Raw genomic sequence first — 18595 nt, forward strand, 5'->3', positions numbered from 1 at the left:
TGCATACTTCTTGGCAATCATGTATAGCCAACAAGTAACACCATTGTCACAGGATGTCCCTATCTCAAGGATGGATAGTAAATGAATAAATGCAAAGGCTCAAATTTCAATCAATTTATTATCAAAGTACACAGGAACATATATGGCACCCATATGTTACTCTGATATCTACTTTCTTGCAAACGTTCCAGTAGGACAAAGAAATACAATAGAATCATTGAAAAACACCACAGAAAAGCAACCTATGTCCAAAAGAAGGCAAACCATGCAAATACAAAAAGAAAGTAATAATAAATGAATAATATTGAGAACATGTGTTTTGAGTCCTTGAAAAGTGATTCTGTAGGTTGTGCTCAAGGATCAGTTCAGTGTCGAGTTGAGTGCAGTTATCACACTAGTTCAGGAGCCTGATGGTTGAGGGGTAATAACTGCCCCTGAACCTGGTGGTGTGGGATCTAAGACTTCTGCTCCTCCTTTCCAATAGCAGCAGCGAGAAGAGAGCACGGCCTGGATAGTGAGGGCACTTGCTGCCGGGTGCTGCAGTGCTCACTGGTGTGGAGGGTTTCTCCTGCGATGACAGAAAGGAGTCAACGCTGATGAAGGATAACACCAAATGGACTTTACATTATTTACCCTGAAACTACCAGGTAGAGGAGATTACCTGATCATTTAACCCATTACAGCGCGTGGGATCCAACCGTGCGGACAAAGCTTCCACATTTCCTAGACAGTAATCGTGACCACACAGTATATTACAAAGTACGGAGCTTTGGGACATTCAGAGCTCATGAACGAGATAATAGGCATGTAAGTCATCCCTTCCACTGACGTTGCAGCCTTTTCTTTCTGCACTTAGCAGATGACGTGTGTGTTTGCTCATTTGCCGTCTTTGGTTGGGTGACAGGCATACAGATACAATGCCAGATTGCAGATTAACTAGTGGCACCTTCCTCTGAGTGGCTGAGTGAATAAAAACTTAACTGTCAGGGCATCATGCTGGAACTATATTACCCCATCTGTGAGCACTGATGATTAAATATTCACCATTGAATACCTTTTAATTTTAATAGGAGGAAAACGTTAGTTTAGTCAATCATTACTTGTTGCAAAATAAGTAAGGGATGAGAAAACAATCTGCATTTACTTGGTTATTTAAGCGTTTTTGCTCTGATGTGATACAGGATGCATGGTGGCCAATGTGTGCACAGGAAGGTCACCTTCAAAAGCTGGTGCCTGAAGGAGGTGGGATCCATCATCAAGGACCCTCACCATGCAGGATATGCCCTCATCTCATTACTATCATCAGTGAGGAAGTACAGGAGCCTGAAGATGCACACTCAAGTTTTAGGGACAGCTTCTTCCCCTCCACCATCAGATTCCTGAATGATCCCTGAACCCATCAACACCATCTTGCTGCTGCTCTTTCACACTATTTACTCATTTCTTCGGCAACTTACAGTAATTTTTATGTCTTGCCACAAAACAACAGCTTTCACGATATATGCTGTTCCTTTCCACGCCTTGTGACGCATCGCGCAGCAGCTTTGCCGTTTCTGCAGCATTTTTTGTCCGCTTTTTACGAGGCCGAGTTGCTAGTTCGATACTCAGCCCAGTACGGATGGAAAGCGTGAAAGGAGCCGGCTGGATTCGAACCTGGGACCACCCGCGTCGAAGTCCGGTGCGGATGCCCCTGCTCCGCCGGCCGGCTTTTCACGATTTCTGTCAGCGATAAAAACCGGATTCTGATTCCGACAGACAGGAGTGACTTCAACAAACAGATAACAGAGCTAAATTGCACCGTCCACAAAAATGGGCATGAGGTTGAGGATTAAAAACGGAAAGTGTTGAAAACACTCAGCAAGTCAGGCTGCATCTGGGCAAAGACAGATAGATAGATAGATAGATAGATACTTTATTCATCCCCATGGGGAAATTCAACTTTTTTCCAATGTCCCATACACTTGTTGTAGCAAAACTAATTACATACAATACTTAACTCAGTAAAAAAAAAATATGATATGCATCTAAATCACCATCTCAAAAAGCATTAATGATAGCTTTAAAAAGTTCTTAAGTCCTGGCGGTAGAATTGTAAAGCCTAATGGCATTGGGGAGTATTGACCTCTTCATCCTGTCTGAGGAGCATTGCATCGATAGTAACCTGTCGCTGAAACTGCTTCTCTGTCTCTGGATGGTGCTATGTAGAGGATGTTCAGAGTTATCCATAATTGACCGTAGCCTACTCAGCGCCCTTCGCTCAGCTACCGATGTTAAACTCTCCAGTACTTTGCCCACGACAGAGCCCGCCTTCCTTACCAGCTTATTAAGACATGAGGCGTCCCTCTTCTTAATGCTTCCTCCCCAACACGCCACCACAAAGAAGAGGGCGCTCTCCACAACTGACCTATAGACAAACAGAGTTACTGTTTCAGGTCAACGACCCTTTGTCAGAACTGGAAAAGAGAAAACAAACTTGTTAGTGTAAGTAAGGAAGATATGGATAAGACAAAGGGAATACTTAGAATTAAAGAATCATAAAGCACAGAGCAAACCACCAAGTAAATGATGATGACCATTCTATCTGAATCCCATTTATTACCACTTAATCTGTGGACAGTTATGCCTTGGCTATTCTTGTACTTATCCAGATCCTCTTGTGTAGTAAATCTTTGCCTCTACCTACTTCTCAAACAGTGCTTTCCTGATCATAACAACCCTCTGGATAAGAAAATCCTCCTTAGTTCCTCTGCAAACCTCACACACTTCACCTTAAACCTTTAATTCCCCCACCGAACTGTCTGTCTTCACTCTCCTGTAGGGCCAGGGTGACATCAAATGCAGATCAGAAGAACAGCACTTCATATTTGGACTGGATATGGTGTGAACATTGGATTCTCTAATTTCAGGTAGCATTCTCCTCCAAAGTCCCCTTCTCCTCCTCCTAATCTATCAAGGCCTTCATGGGCATGGTCTTCTTACCAAACTCCCTCCTCCACCTTAGCCCCCATTTCTCACACACTCCTCTCATGAGGCCCCCTCCTACCATTTTCCTCCTTTGGTTCCAAAAAATTTCTTTTCCCATTGTATTCCTTTATTTATTTTACTTTATTTAGATACATAGAACGGTAACAGGCCCCTCTATGAGCTCGCTCTGCTGGATTATACCCATGCGACTAACCTGTACATCTTTGGAGTGGGAGGAAACTTGGACCGCTGAAGGAAATCCACATAGTCACAGACAGAATCTTAAAAACTCGTTACAGGCAGTAGCATGAATTGAACCCGATCACTGGTGCTCCCACAACTTTATGCTACCTGCTACACTATCATCCCACCACTCTTTTACAGCCCTTTATTGTCTCTACAGCCTCTGTCACGACCCTCACCCTTCATTCTCCCACCTGATTCCACCCACAATTAATCCCTCCTCACTGGGATCTTCCTTTCACTTGTAGCACACAGAAAACACAGGAGGAACTCTGCAGGTCAGGAGAGGAATAAACAGTTAACATTTCACACCAAGTCCCTTCAATAAGATTTATCACTAACTCCACCTTTCGCCTGCCAGCCTTGGCACCACCCTCCCCCCTCACCTCTTTCCCCTCCATCACTTGGTTCAAATGAACGGTCCTGACCCGACGAAGGGTCTCGGCCCGAAACATCGACAGCGTTTCTCCCTATAGATGCTGCCTGGCCTGCTGTGTTCCACCAGCATTTTGTGTGTGCTGTTGTCCGAAACATTCACTGTCCATTTTCCTCCACAGAGGCTGCCTGGCCCCTGAGTTCCGCCAGTGGCTCATTGCTGCTCTTCTGGTTAAATCTACCTGCATCTCAAGGGTTGTTACTGAAATGGGTTTATAATTGCTTCACGTACCAAGGGACAGTGAAAAGCTTGCCTTGTGTACTGTGCATACAGATCAAATGATTGCGCAGTGCAGTGGGAAAGAGCAAGGTAAAACAGTAACAGTACAGAATGAAGTGTAAAAGCTACAGTGCGGTAGAAAGTGCAAGATCACAATGTGGCTGCGTTGATTGTTAATGCAAACGATGTGTTTCACTGCATGTGACGCTGCTGTTGTGATAAATAAATCTGAGTCTGAATTTGAATCGGGATGTGAACGATGAGGTAGGTTGTGAGTCTTATCGTTCAAGAGCTCCCGATCAAGAGGCTGATAACAGGGGTAGAAGCTGTCCTTGAGGCTGGTGGTTCGTGCTTTCAGACTCTCGTACTTTCTGCCCAATGGGTGGGGGGAGAAGAGAGAATGTCCAGGGTGGGGGTTATTCTGGCTGCTTTACCGAAACAGTATAGACCGTGACGGTGGTGGGGGAGGGAGGGTGTGTACTGCGGTTAGAGTCACTGCTCGTACAAGTGAATCAGAGCACAGAAATGTTGGAGAGGTTCAAGATTGTCCAAGACAAAGCAGACGGCTTGACTGAGCATCCAAACCTCTGCTGGTTCTTACTCCACTGGCAGCAAACAGCAAACTCGTGCTGCGGGACTGTGCAGTCCAATGGCGTGCCAGCCTTCAGTCTGTGGCTTCAGGCAAGGGCAAGGGCAGCATATGCATTGGAACACCAGTTGCAAATTTCCATTTCAAATCTCACGTTATCCGGACTTGGAAATCTATTCGTTGCTGCTTGCTCTGCCTATACCCTGGGACGTCCTGCCCAGCCACACTGAGAGAACACCTGCATCACACAAACTGCAATGATTCAGCATTACAGCTCACCAGCTCTTTCTAATGGGCATTCAAGGCTGGATGATACACACAGTGCCGCTATTGACGAGTTACTAAATAACTAGAAACATGGAATACAAAAAGGTATGCAAAGTTATGCGTGGTATAGATAGGGTAAATGCAAAAGCAGGCTGTTCTGCACTGAGGTTAGAACAAGAGATCATAAGTTCAGGGTGAAAGGTGAAAGGGGAACCTGAGGGGGATCTTCTTCACAGAGGGTGGTGCGAGTGTGGAACGAGCTGCCAGTAGAAACGGCGGATGTGGGTTCAATTTCAACATTTAAGAGAAATTTGGTTAAGTACGTGGATGGGAGTGTTATGGATGGCTATGGTCCAGGTACAGGTCAATAGGACCATGCAGATTAATCGTCTAAATGGGCGAAAGGGCCTATTTCTGCCGTGTGATGATCTATGACTCTATGGGAGAGCGTGACTTACAAGATTTTCTGATCGTAGGCTGGAGGTTAAGAAGTGGGGAGTTCAGATTAGGAGTGACGCCCTGTGGACAGAGGGCCCACCATTTAAATTCTCCACAGCCACTGGGAGCTCCGTGTTCAGGAGCCAAATCCCACTGACCTGAGTACTGCAGGGATTTCAGCGATCAAGCATGGGTGGTCAAGGTCACCGAGTGCCTGTTCAAATGCCATATCCTAGCAACCACTCCAGTAGCTTTAGGCATTGTTCAATTTGTCACACCCCCAATGCTCACTTACCAGCGATGTCATGCCTGTCATTCATCTGCTCCACCTTACCATCACTCGGCATATTTTGTGCCTCACCCTTGCCCCTCCCCCCACACATCCTGACAGTCCAACCTTGATAGCCAAAACACTCAGACTTCCTGCCCATCACCTCCCTCTGATTCGCCCCTCCTTCCCTTTCTCCCATGGCCTATTGTCCTCCCACGCCCGCCCACTCACCAGCCCTCCCACTTGGACTCACCTATCACCTGCCAGCTTGTACTCCTCCCCCACCCGCCCTAACCTTCTTGTTCTGGCTTCTTCCCCCAGTCCTTTCCAGTCCTGATGACAGGTCCCGTCCCAAAACTTTGCCTGTTTATCCTCCTCTATGGATGCTGTCCGACTTAGTGAATTCTTCTGGCATTTTGCGTGCGCTGCAACAGATTGTTGGATATTGATTGAAGCCCTTCCCTCTCTTTTGGAGAATCAAGTGATGGAAAACCAGAGGCAGGAGGAGTTAAATTGTTTGGTCCCGATGATTTGTGAGGCACCGGCACAGCAGACTGCCAGAGACTAAAGTCAAAATGACTGTTACTAGGATACTATGGTACTGAGCCGCATTGGATTTTGTCTGACAAGAAATTAATGAATTAGAACGTAGAACATTACAGCAAAGCACAAGGGCATTCAGCCCACAATGTTGTGCTGACCTTTTAACCCTCCATTTTTCTATCATCCATGTGCCATGTACAGACTCTTTAACTACAGGTCAGCATTGACCACAGTGAGTGCTAACTGACTCTCGGGTGTGTCTTTTCCCCCTTTGCTTCCGGTGAATCTTCACCAAGTGCATGCTTATATCAAGGTCCAGGTCCCCAGTGGCTGCACACCCCAAACTTCAACTGGCCCACTTTCCGGCCACCATCATGGACTGACTGCAGTGTTCCATACAGAACCTGACCAAAGAGAAAGCCATTCGGCTTCCAACATTAAATTACCTCATAGCTGATCTGCATCCTGCATTTCTAACCATTCTTATCAATGACTTTGCATGATGAGCTCTCCAAGATCTAAAATTTCAATTTAACCCAACCCCTACTGTCTATGAGATCTCCACTACTCTTTGTGTGAAGGAGTGATTTCTAGCACCATTATAGAGTCATACAACATGGACACCAACACTTCAGCCCAACTCTTCCTGGCTGACCAAGATGCCCATCTAAGCTTGTCCGACTTGGCTGTATTTGATCCCTGTCCTTCTAAGCTTTTCCTTATTCATGTACCTGCCCAAATATATTTTAAATGCTGCTATTGTACCTGCCTCGACCACTTCCTCTGGCAGCTCATTCCATATACCTGACACTCTCTGAGTGAAAAACTTGGACCCCCAGGTCACCTTTAAATCTTTCCCCTCTCACTGGTGAGATCACTTGGGCTCTCATTGAAACCCAGCAGAAATTGAAAGGCCTTGACAGAGTGGAGCTTGTTTCCAATAATAGGGGGAGTCAAGGACCAGAGGGCACAGTCCCAGAATGCAAGGGCGTCCCTTTGGAACAGATAAGAGTAGGAATTTCTTTAGCCCGAGGGTGGTGAATCTGTGGAATTCATTGCCACAGATGGCTGTGGAGGCCAAGTTTAAAGCGAATGTTGATAGGTTCTTATTAGTAATGGCATCAAAGCTTGCAGGGAGAAGACAGGAGAAAGGAGATAAGAGGGATAATTAAACAGCCATGATGGAATGGCAGAGCAAAGTCGATGGGCTAAATGGCCTAATTCTGCTCCTATGCCTTATGGTCTTATTACAGTCACCTTAAACTTAAGCCTTTTATTTTAGAACATAGAATGTGGCACAGGATTAGGTCATTCTGCCCACAGTGTTTTGCTGAACCAGCTAAAAAGCAAATAAAAAGCCCCTAAACATTAATCCTTCCTACCTACACCATGTCCATACCAGGCAGCGCATTCCAGGCATCCACCACTCTCTGAGTAAAAAAAACTTCCCCCTCATGTCCCCTGGAGCCTACCCCCTCTCACCTTCAATACATACCCTCTGGCATTAGACTTTTCAACCCAGGGAAACAAATACTCTCTGTCCACTCTGTCTATGCCTGTCGTAATCTTGTAAACCTCCATCAAATCTCCACTCAGCCTCCGACGATCCAGAAAAAAACAACCCAAGTTTATCCAACCTCTCGTGATAGCACACACCCTCTAAATGAGGAAGCAGCCTGGTGAACCTCTTCTGCAACTTCTCCAAAGCCTCAACCTCCTTCCTATAGTGGGGCAAACAGAACTGTATGCAATACTCCCGATGTGGCCAAACCAGAATCTTATAAAGTTGCAAGATAACCTCCTGACTTTTGAACTCCTTAGTCTCCTGTACTCTGGGTAAAATTCGCTCTGATGCTTCCACCAGTCTTACAGACTCAGGCAAATTTACATTATCATGTAAATCTGATAACCAGTTGGCCTGTGGGACGTTGTACGATAACAGAGCAACTCAGGGAAGCATGTGTCTCACAAGGGGAACATGCAAATTCCAAACTAATTGTGCTAGAGGTCAGCATAGAACCTTAGTCCCTGAGCAGTGAGGCAGCTACATTGCCTAACACAATAACAATTAGAGGCAACAACACACACAAAACGCTGGTGGAACACAGCAGGCCAGGCAGCATCTATAGGGAGAAGCACTGTCGACGTTTCGGGCCGAGACACTTTGTCAGCGCTTCTCCCTATAGATGCTGCCTGGCCTGCTGTGTTCCACCAGCATTTTGTGTGTGTTGTTGTTTGAATTTCCAGCATCTACAGATTTCCTCGTGTTTGAACAATTAGAGGCAGGCAGCATCTATGGAGGGAAATGGACAGCTGATGTTTTGGTCGAGACCCTTCATTTGAAATTAAAAGATATGGGGTAGATATGGTACGATAGCAGTTAGCTTAATGGGTATTACTGTGCCAGCTATAAGACCAGGGTTCAATTCCCAGCTCAGGAGCAGAAAAGCCTACTATAAATAATGGGTATAGCCCAACCCATCCCAAGCAAAGTACTCCCCAACATTGAGCACATTCAGAAGGAGTGCAAACAGAAGGAAGCAACATCCGATATCAAGGACCCCCTACCATCCAGGCCATCTCTTCTCGCTACTGCCATCAGGCAGGAGGTACAGGAGCCTTAGGTCCCGCACCAGTAGACTGAGGAACAGTTATAACCCTAAAACTATCAGGCACATGAACCTGCATGAATATTGTCCTCTCCTATCAGATTCCTTCTTTTTCGGCCCTTTACTTTGTCCACCTATCACCTCCCAGCTTCTTACTTCGTCTCCACTCCTGCGCCCGCCCACTCACCAGCCCTCCCACTTGGACTCACCTATCACCTGCCAGCTTGTACTCCTCCCCCACCCGCCCTAACCTTCTTGTTCTGGCTTCTTCCCCCAGTCCTTTCCGCAATTCAGAACGAATTCCGCAACCTACAGACTTGCTTTCTCTTCGAGAACTTTACAGCTCATGTTCTCAGCGTTTATTTACTTGCCTGTTTATTTATTTATTTTCAGAGTTTGTCATCTTCTGCACATTGGTTGTTTGTCTGTCTTTATGTATAGCTTTTTCATAAATTCGAATGTATTTATTTTCCTGTAAAATAACTTCAAGAAAATAAGCCTCAGTATAATATATGGTGACATATACAGTATGTACTTTGATAATAAATTTACCTTGACTTTGAGTTTGGTTTTCCATAAGGAATTTGTACATTCTCCCTATTCTCCTGCGGGTTCTTCATTTTCCTCCCACATTCCAAAGATGTATGGCTTAGCGGCAGTGAGTTGTGGCTTGCTATGTTGGTGATGGAAGCTGACTCCAGTGACTCCTTGCTGATTTGATTTGATGCAAGCAGTGCATTTCACTGTATGTTTTGACATACATGTGACAAATGCAGCTAATCTTTAAAATTTTTAAAGGTAGCTTTATAAAAAGGTGTAGGGAATGGCAGGGTAAGAGGTGGCTGGAGGTTAGTGTATCAAGGAAAAAGGGTGATAGGCAGATGGCGTGGTGGGGAACAGTGGGACTACCTTTGTAAACTGGGAAGTGATTGGTAGAAGTGACAAAAAGATGAAGATCGAGGAATCTGATAAGAGAGTATTGAATAAGAAAAGAGGTGAGGAGGGCAGACGTGAGTAATAGGATAGGGGAACCAATGGAAGGTGTGTGTGGAGAAGGTGCCAGATGGAAAGAGACATGGCAATGGAGGCCATGAAAATCAGGAAGGAAGAGTAAGAGGGGGCGCAGGTATCGAAAGTTAGAAGGTTCAGTGTTTATTTCCCCAGATTGTAGGCTCCTCAGGTGCAAGATGAGGCACTGTTCATCTAGCTGCACCCACCACACTATTTTACTAAACACAAAGTACACTGCACTGCAGATGCTGGGGTCAAAGTAACACGCACAACACGCTGGAGGAACTCAGCAGGTCAGGCAGCATCCGTGGAAACGAACAGTCAACATTTCGGGCCGAGACCCTTCGTCAGGACTGAAGAGGGAGGGGGCAGGGGCCCTATAACTCTATTTTACAACCTGAATTACGATACAGGTGAGTGCCACACATTGTACATTGGACACAATTCCAGATCGTTCAGTGTCTGAAAGGATTATTTTCTTCTATCACTTCTAAACATCTCCTTGGGGCATCCACTGGGAATTGAGGATAACTCACCTCCATTCCAACTATTGTGGCTAATGAGCCTAATGTTGGAAATGTAGGTGGCAGCAGGTGCCTGACAGGGCAGACAAGTGTGCTGGTTGTGAGGTGAGGTGCTGCTTCTAACACTTGGACAGGGTTTCTGCGTGCATTCAGCAAATGGTTTCAAGGGTCTCAGCAGTATCACAAATCTTTCTTCTCTGCTGCAAGCGGTCACTGGCTAGAAGTTCCCAGAAGCTAGTGGGAGCAGCGCATTTCTTCAAGGCATATCCTTGATCCTTTTCTCTGTCCTCCTAGTGGTCCTTCTCAGGATAAGGATGAGTGCTTTGGAAGTCTGTTGCTGGGTATATAAACATCACAGCCAGCCCACAGGAACTGGCTGAGAGTAACTGATGACTCACTCTGGCGATGTTGACCTGCCATAGGATGTTGGCGTTGCTTTACCAGTGGATTTAGCAGATTTGGCAGCAGCTGGGCATTACTTTGAAGTGCCTGCTAGAAATAGTCGAGGTTTCAGAAACAGAGAGGACAGGCAACAGCGCTGCCTGGTAGATCATGAGCTTTACACCATGCTTGGAAAGAAAATGCATCTCAGAGTCGTATATGGTGACGTTTATGCTCTTTGACAATAAACTTACTTTGAACTTTGAATGTCTGAGTTGTTGATTGTTAAACATGAAAACATACAAATCTACAGCACATTACAGGCCCTTCGGCCCACATGTAACCTACTCTAGAGAACACCAAAGACTCCCGCAAATCACTACAGAGGTACCGTGGAGAGCATTCTAACTGTTTGCATCGCTGTCTGATATGGTGGGGGATGGGAAGGGGGTGGACTACTGCAAAGGATCGGAAAAAGCTGCAGAGGACAGTACACTCAGCCACCTCCATCGTGGGCACCAGCCTCTCCACCCATCGAGGACATCTTCAAAGTCAGCGGGACACTCAGCCTTTTTGAAGGTGCCCTCGATGGTGGGGTGGCTAGTGCCCATGACGGAGCTGGTAAGTGTATGATCCTCTCCATCTTTTCTGATCATTAAGGGTCCCCACCACCCAGGACGTGCCCCCTTCTCATTTTTACCATCAGGGAGGAGGTACAGCAGCCTGAAGATGCACACTCAACATTTTAGGAACAGCTGCCTCCCGCCTGCCATCAGATTACTGAGTGGATATTGAACCCAAGTACATTACCTCACTATTTTTTGCACTACTTATTTGATTTATTTTTATTTCCATCTCTTATTGTATATACATTATATAACTGCTGCCAGAAAACAATAAATTTCATAACATATAGTATGTTGGTGATAATAAACCTGATTCTGATTCCTCAATTGATCAAAGGCTTTCTGACGCATTGAAAGCAAATTATATGTACTGCTCCAAGATAGGCCATTCAGCCCAAAAGCCCCTGCTGCTGTTTACATTCCCTGTATTGCCTTCCATTGTCTCATCTCCCTTGTGCAGGCTTTTTTCTCAGAGTACCTAAGCGTTCATGGCTTCCTGCGCTGGTGATCTCACATTCTAAAAGCTTTCAATAACAAGGGACCTCACTTCCTCGTGTTTAATAATATCATATTTATGACTCATGCTTTTGGATTCTCCTATAAATGGAAATATTCTCACCAGATTTACTTTGCCGAATCCATTCATAATTTAATGACATCACCTCAAATCTCCACTTTCCAAAACACAACCTTCAATACTGCGTAATTACTACATTTCTGGATTGGTATCCGGTACTCGGGGGATCGATCCCAAGACAAAAGTTCAAATCCCACACTTGCATCTTGGAAATTTAAATTCAAGTAATTTGTAAATGTAGAATGTAAAGTTAATGTCAGCAAAACTAATCTGAATGTTGTCATATAAACCCATCTGTTTCATCCAGGAATAAAAATGTGTCATTGTATACTCATAATCATATTATAAATGATAGCTACTAAACCCTTTTGACAAGGATTGAGGGCTAAAATTCTTTCTGTAATGTCTAATGGACATTCTTTCGAAAAAGACTTTAATTCATTATACAAGAAATTTCTGACTTGCAAATATCTAAAAAAATGGGTTTTAGGTAAATTATATTTATTAGATAGCTGTTCAAAGGACATAATATTATCATCCAAAAACAGATCACGAAAACATGTTATACCTTTTGTTTTACATAAAAGAAAAGCTTGATCTATAGATGAAGGCCGAAAGAAGTAGTTAGATATTATAGGACATGACAGCATAAACTTATTCAAGCCAAAAAATTTACGAAATTGAAACCAAATTCGTAATGTATATTTGACTATGGGATTAGTTATCTGTTTATTCATTAAGAATAATTAAGAAAAATTAAGAAGGAATGGCAAGAAGAATTGCATTGTCCTATATCTACTGAGCAATGGGAAAAAATTTTATCATTGGTAAATTTGTCCTCTATCTGTGCTAAACATGCCCTAATACAATTTAAGGTTGTACATAGAGCTCACATGTCTAAAGATAAACTTGCTCGATTTTATTCTTATGTTAATTCAACCTGTGACAGATGTCATTCTCATGTTCCTTCATTGACTCATATGTTCTGGTCTTGTCCTTGTTTACAAAATTATTGGAAAGATATTTTTAATATTATTTCAAGAGTTTTAAATATTAATTTCCAACCGCATCCTTTTACTGCAATTTTCGGTTTACCAATGATAGATAATAATCGTCTAGCCGCTTCATCTCAACGAATGATTGCATTTGTTACATTAATGGCTAGAAGATCTATTTTACTGAATTGGAAAGAAATTAACCCTCCAACTGTATTTCAGTGGTTTTCTCAAACTATCTCTTGTTTGAGTTTAGAAAAAATTAGAAGCGTGGTTTTTGATTCTTCAGTTAAATTTGAGGAAACTTGGAGACCATTTATTCAACATTTTCATATGAGTTAAATGGTCTGATCCTTTAATTATCCTTAAGTATTTGGATGGAGGTTCAGAGTTATCGGCACTACTGTATGTATTTAACATTATGCAATGGCCCATGTTGGTTAGTTTTTTTAAAGTTTTTTTTTAGTTTTTTTCTTTTTTTGTTTTTTTTTTCTCTTTTTCGATTCTTTTACATTAATACTATGAGTTTGGGAGGCCTTATATATTGATTATTATATATCTGATTGTCTATTTAAACTATTAATTATGTACTCTCAAATGTTTTGTATTCATATTTCACTTATGTTTTTCTTAAAATTAATAAAAAGATTTAAAAAGAAAGAAAGAAAAATGTGTCATTGTTTACTTATGATTGTAGGCCTAAGAATGTGGAAAATCCTTAATTGTCACATAAAATGACTAGGGGGCCTTATACTTTGCCAACAATGTCCACATGCTTTAATGGATTCTTTTAAATATGTAAACAAACAGAAGGACATAGAGCAGTACAGCATGGGAATAGGCCCTCTGGCCCACAATGTCTGCACCAATTACAAGGTTGAATTCAACTGAACCTCCTCTGGCCAAACATGATGTGCAGCAGGATGTCGGAGATTGTTTACCAGTCTGTTGCAGCGAGTGCAGTCTTCTTTGCTGCTTTATGTTGGCGGATCAGCCTCGGTACTGGTGATGCAAAAAACACTAAATAAACTCATCAGAAAGGCTGGATCCGTCCTTGGCTACAACCCGGACTCTTTAGAGTTAGTGGTGCAGAGGAGGTCACTAAACAAGCTGTTATCCTTTATGGACAATCTAGCACATCCTCTCCATGACCTACTGAATAAGCAGTGGATCCCCCTTGCAAACAGGCTCATTCAGGCCCGCTGTCACAAGGATCGTTATAGAAAATCTTTCCTACCAAATGCAGTAGGCACATACAACAGTTCATCGCTGTGTAACAAGAGAACACACATCATAGTACAATAGTCTCTGCTTTATTATTTTATACATTATTATTGCACATTGGTAAATTATTATTGTGTATATCATTATTTAAGTATTGTATTTAAGTTAAGTATTGTATGTAATTAGTTTTGCTACAACAAGTGTATGGGACATTGGAAAAAAAGTTGAATTTCCCCATGGGGATGAATAAAGTATCTATCTATCTATCTATTTTGTACTTTATTATTAGCTAAGTCAGCACACTGTTAAGTGTGTTTTTAAATGTTTCTGCTGTAATGAAAGAATATTCCTCTCAGGATCAATAAAGTACTTACTAGTATAATTAATAATAATATTATCCATATCCCTCCATTTCATGTATATTTATGTGTCCACCTAATAGCCTCTCAAATGATTCTACCACATATGCCTCCTCCACTATCCCTAGCAAGCCGTTCCATGCACCTACCACTCTGCATAAAGCTTTACAGCACCAGTTGTAGGACCGGGGTTCAATACCCACTGCTGTCTGTAAGGAGTTTATACGTCTCGCCGTGACCATGTGGGGTTCTGCCAGGTGCTCCAGTTTCCTCCCACACTGCAAAAACGTACGCGTTAGGGTTAGTGGATTGTGGGCGTTCTATGTTGGCGCTGGAAGCGTGGTGACACTTGTGGGCTGCCACTGGCTTATCTCGGACTGTGTTGGTCATTGACGCAAACGGAGGATTTCACTGTGTGTTTCATTGCACAGTTTGCCTTCTCTTACACATCGGTTGTTTGTCAGTCTTTGTTTGCTGTTCAAAGTTCAAAGTAAATTTATTATCAAAGTACATATATGTCACCATATACAACCTTGAGATTCATTTTCTTGCAGGCATACTCAGTAAATCCAAGAGCCATAATTTATTCAATGAAAGACCGCACCCAACAGGGCGGACAGAAGACCAACAAACTGTGCAAATATTAAAAGAGATACTTGGAGCAGACTAAATGACAACAAGGAAGCATCGAATGGCTGGCTCAGAATTGGAAACCTCTGGTGTTACCAGCTGGGGCTGAGAAAAAATAAAATACAACAATAATTAATTAATAAACAAACAAACAAACAAACAAACAAACAAACAAACAAGCAAGCAAGCAATATAAGAGAACATGAAATGAAGATTTAAGTGTTATTTGGTAACTGGAAAGGCATAACATGCAGTACTGTGCAAAAGACTTGGGCACCCCAGCTATATATAAGTACCTAAGACTTCTGCACAATACTATTTTGTATTTGTAGTTTATCTTCTTTTGCACATTTGCTGCTCCCCAGTCTGTCTGTGTGCAGTTTTTTCACCGATTCTATTGTATTTCTTTGTTCAACTGTGAATGCCTGCGAGAAAATGAATCTCGGGGTGACATGTACAGTATGTACATTGGTAATAAATTTACTTTAAACTTCGAGTTAACTTTTCAGGTCTGGGGTCCTTTTCCAGATCTGGCAAAGGGAGAATGCCAGGAAGCTTTCTGTGTCGAGAACATGGGGGAAGGTGGATGGATCAAAGGCAATATCTCCACAAGACAATTCCAAATAAGTGGAGTTAGGATCAGATTATGCTTCTTTGTCTGTGTAATGGGTTTTGAAAAGCCAAACTGTGGGACATGGGGGACATGGGCAGCAGGTTAGCCTATACAAATAGAAAAAGTTTTCATACAGACTGAAATTCTCTTGTCTAAATTATCCACACTCCACCTTTGTCATTACTGAAAGCTAGCTTATTTTCCTTTCTTTCCCAGTTCTGACAGTGGGATTCCATTATGAATGTGCACAGAGGGACATGTGATGGAAAAGTTAACACAGTACTTTCATATGTAAGATGGAGACACAAACGACCTGTACTTTGCCAATACTTCCCTTACCCCTTCACACTGGCTGTCTCCCCATTGCACAGTTTTAATCCGAACATTGACGGTACAGATGTTGCCTGACCCATTGAGTTCTTCTAGCAACTTTGTTATTTTTTTCACTTTCAGATGTACGGTTATTTTAATTAATTCAATATTTCAAATTCAAGTTATTGTCATGCACATACATAAACAGGGTATAAATGCCATTAAAACAAGCTTTTTGCAGCAGCAGCATGGTACATTGCAAACATGACAAACATAAATTAAAATAGATTTTACATAACCTTCACAACAAAATAAATATAATGACATTGGTGCAAATTGAGACAAACGTAATCTGAGATAGGATGGGGTTTTACAGTTCCTTTGGAGAACCTGACGACACTGAGGAAGAAGTTGTCATTGAACCTTGAAGTATATGTTTTCGATCTCCCATCGTTCCTGTCTGATCCCAGCAATGAGAAGAGGGCCCGGCCAGGATAGTGGGGGTGCTTAGTGAAGGAGGGAGTTTATGAACAACAATGGCATTTATTACCTGTCCCCAATTGCCCCAGAATTGAGGAAGCAATTAAAGATTAACCATATTTGTGTGTTTGAACTCAAACAGATCAGACCAGAGAAGGACAAAGATTTCCCTCTGTATAGGGCTGTAGTGAATTACCACAAATAGTTTCCACAATAATCTTGTGGTTTTACTGTTATTCTTATGAAGAAATGCTTGTTTAATTACTTGATTTTAATTTCTGCAGCTGGCATTGTGGGATCCTAACTAACTGGATTAATAATCTAGAACTCTTGACAACTAATCCAGTCATTTAACCATTATGCTACTTTATGTTACTTTACTTAACATAAACCTGGCTCACTTCATCAAAGCAAGTCACGAGCCAAGGCACTAAAATTAACTTTTAATAATTATTCTCTTTGGTAAGAGACCTAGATTTGAGTTTAGCCCAGGAATTCCACAGTTGTTCATTTGCTAAAATGCATCAACTGCCTTGTCTATGTTTTATGTGCAGGTCACATTGATCACTTTATAGAACAATCAGTCTAGGACACTCCTTCCTCCCAACTTATCTAATTAGATAAATGAGTCCTATGAAATTCAGGTGAAAGAATTTGCATTGGCATCTTGATCTAACAATAGAACTTCAAAGGGTGAAAATTTTCAGCTTGCTGCACTTAGGGAGTATTTCTGCAATTTGAAAGATGGCATTTGGTAAATCTAATCTAAACTGTACAGAATTAACAGCATAGAAATAGATATGCTGGATCAAGTAGTCCAAAATGATATTTATCATCCCCACAAAGCTTAATCCTACCCTAATAAACACAGGAAACACACTCAGAAGGACAGTACAGTCCATGTTAAGAAGAGTAGAATTGATGTTTAAAAACGCAAACACAAGGGAATCTGCAGAGGCTGGAAATTCAAGCAACGCACACAAAATGCTGGTGGAATGCAGCAGGCCAGGCAGCATCTATAGGGAGAAATACAGTCGACGTTTCAGGTTGAGACCCTTCATCAGGACAAATGGAAAAAAGAAATAGTAAGAGATTTGTCTCCCCTCCCCCTCCCACTTTCAAATCTCTTACTATCTTTTTTTCAGTTAGTCCTGACGAAGGGTCTCGACCCGAAACGTCGACTGTACTTCTTCCCATAGAAGCTGCGTTCCACCAGCATGTTGTGTGTGTTGGTAGAATTGATGTTTCAGGACTACCTTCCATTGATGGTTCAAGTCATCTCATCCTGTTAACGCACCAGGCAGGTCTTCCGCTTCAAACCCGGCAGATCCAGTCAGAAGAGGCAGCGTTTCAGCTTTATGGTTGGAGGGAAGCTCTGGGCTCCTAGAGCAGGCTGAATGAAGTGAGTGCGGCTGCAAGTCGCCAGTGCAAGAGGGAAAGCCTGGGCTTCTTCAGAATCTGGCTGAAGGGCCAGTGTTGCGCTGAGGTGTTCTGTGATCCATGTTCCAATTCCCAGGTTAGGAAGTCTGCCTGCCCGGCCTCTGCCAATTTAAACAGTGTGCATATTGAAGTAAATAGAACGACATACCCTCTGAAAAAATAATGAGGAGGCACTTCTTATTAATCCATGTACTAGTTAATTGCCTTTACGAGTGTCACTGTTTTTAAATTTTAATCTTTCAGCCATCTCTTAATAATTTGCAGTTTTGATACTATTTTTGTTTATTATAATTCTTGAATGCTTTGGACAGTGGGGCCTCACCAGCAATCAAAACCATTAGAAGATAAAACATGGAACCCTACAGCACAGAAGAGGGTATTTGGCCCAAAATTTTTTTAAAAGGCTTACAGCATGGTAACAGGTCCTTCTGGCCCAAAGAGCCTGCATAACCAATTACACTCATGTGACTAATTAACATGTTTGGAATGTGGGAGAGGAAACCAGAGTGCCCCTAGGAAGCCTACAGGGTCATGGGGAGAACATACAGACTCCTCTCTCCTGTTCCTCCATCTCGCATTCTTCATCTCTGGACGTAAACCGTCTACTGATATGTTTTATAAACGTACCGATTCCCATGGCTATCTTGACTACACCTCTTCCCAACATGTCTTCAGTAAAAATGCTCTTCCCTTTTCTCAGTCCCAGGATGAGGCTTTCCTTTCCAGTACATCAAAGATGTCCTCCTTCTTCAAAGGACAGAATTTTCCTTCCTCCACAATTGATGCTGCCCTCACCCACATCTCCACCATTTCCCATCCGTGCGCACTCTATCTTCCTGCCACC

This window comes from Hemitrygon akajei, chromosome 27 (genome assembly GCF_048418815.1).
Source record: "Hemitrygon akajei chromosome 27, sHemAka1.3, whole genome shotgun sequence".
NCBI lineage: Eukaryota > Metazoa > Chordata > Chondrichthyes > Myliobatiformes > Dasyatidae > Hemitrygon > Hemitrygon akajei.